The sequence below is a fragment of the Megascapheus bottae genome, chromosome 11 (genome assembly GCF_031878675.1).
Source record: "Megascapheus bottae isolate mThoBot1 chromosome 11, mThoBot2.hap1, whole genome shotgun sequence".
Taxonomy (NCBI): domain Eukaryota; kingdom Metazoa; phylum Chordata; class Mammalia; order Rodentia; family Geomyidae; genus Megascapheus; species Megascapheus bottae.
In genome coordinates, this window is record NC_143519.1 from 47850913 (window position 1) to 47852388 (window position 1476).

Below are 1476 nucleotides of genomic sequence, written 5' to 3' on the forward strand. Positions count from 1 at the left end.
AGCCTTGAGCTGAAGAGCCCAGGGACAGCACCCAGGCCCAGAGTCCCAGCCCTATGACCATAAAAAGGAAGTGATATATAGAGGGGTTGCAGTTACATGCCTTGCCAGGCACAGTGGCTCATGCCTATATTCCTAGCTACTCAGGAAACCGAAATCTAAGGATAGTAGTTTGAAGCCAACCCGAGGAGGAAAGTCCATGAGAATCATTTCTAAGAAACTACTTAGAAAAAGCCAGAGGTGGTACTGAAGTGGTAGAGCGCCATCCTTGAGTGATAAAGCTCAGGGATAGATTCCAGATCTGCAGTTCAAACCCCCAGTAGTGGCACCATTAAAGAGCAGGGCAGGAGTGTGGCCTAGTGGTAACATGCACACCTAGCATGCATGAAGTCCTGGGTTTCATTCCCCGGAGCACATACTGTACAGAAAAAACCTTAAGTGGTGCTGTGGCTCAAGTGGTAGAGTACTAGCCTTGAGTAAAAGAAGCTCAGTGACCCAACTCTATTTCAAATCCCAGGATTGGAAAAAATATACCATAGTTCAAAGACAGCAAAGACAAAAAAAATCTAAGACACTCCATCTTTGAATACACAGCAAATGCTGGGCTAGACATGGAGCTCAATTGGTAGTGCCAACTGTGGGCAAGAAAATCAAGTGAATATGAGGTTCTGAGTTCAAAACCTGATACCAGAAGAAAAAAGAGGAATGCCCTATCTAGTTGAAATCCAGCTTCTTTAAAAATTTCTACCTTGGGCCGGGAGTTTGGCCTAGTGGCCTAGCATACATGGAGGCTGGGGTTTGATTACTCAATACCACATAAACAGAAAAGGCTGGAAATGGTGCTGTGGCTCAAGGACCATGCCCAGGCACCAGAGTTCAAGCCCCAGGACTGGCAAAAAAAATTGAAGTTTGTATGCTTTAACTGAAAACTTCAATCTCTTCTAACTCTTGTCATTTGCAATCTAATCATTACTTCAAGAATGTTTAAGTTAGGTGCCAGTGGTGCATACCTGTAAACCTAGCTATTTAGGAGGCTGAGATCAGAGGGTGGACTAGGGTTTGAAGTCAGCCTGGGCAGAAAAGTCTGTGAGACTCTTATCTCCAATTTACCACCACAAACTGGAAATGGAGCTGTGGTTCAAGTGGGAGAGTGCTAATCTTCAACAAAAAAAATCAACCCAGGGACAGTGCTAGAGCATGGAGTTCATGCCCCAGGACACACACACACACACACACACACAGGAATATTTAAGTTCTGAAATAAATCTTTTAAATATTTCATGAATTGATTCTGTAACTGGCTATTACTGACCTGCCTTGCCTAGCAGAGAATGTAATCTGGGGCTTGGGGACCTCAGATATAACCACTAACTCACCTGTCCTTGTACCTGAACTTCTGCAGGTTCGGATGAGATGGACTGCTGCACCATATTTATTCCCTCATCCCTGTTCCTTAGCCTGAGACTCACTCCTGGGGGA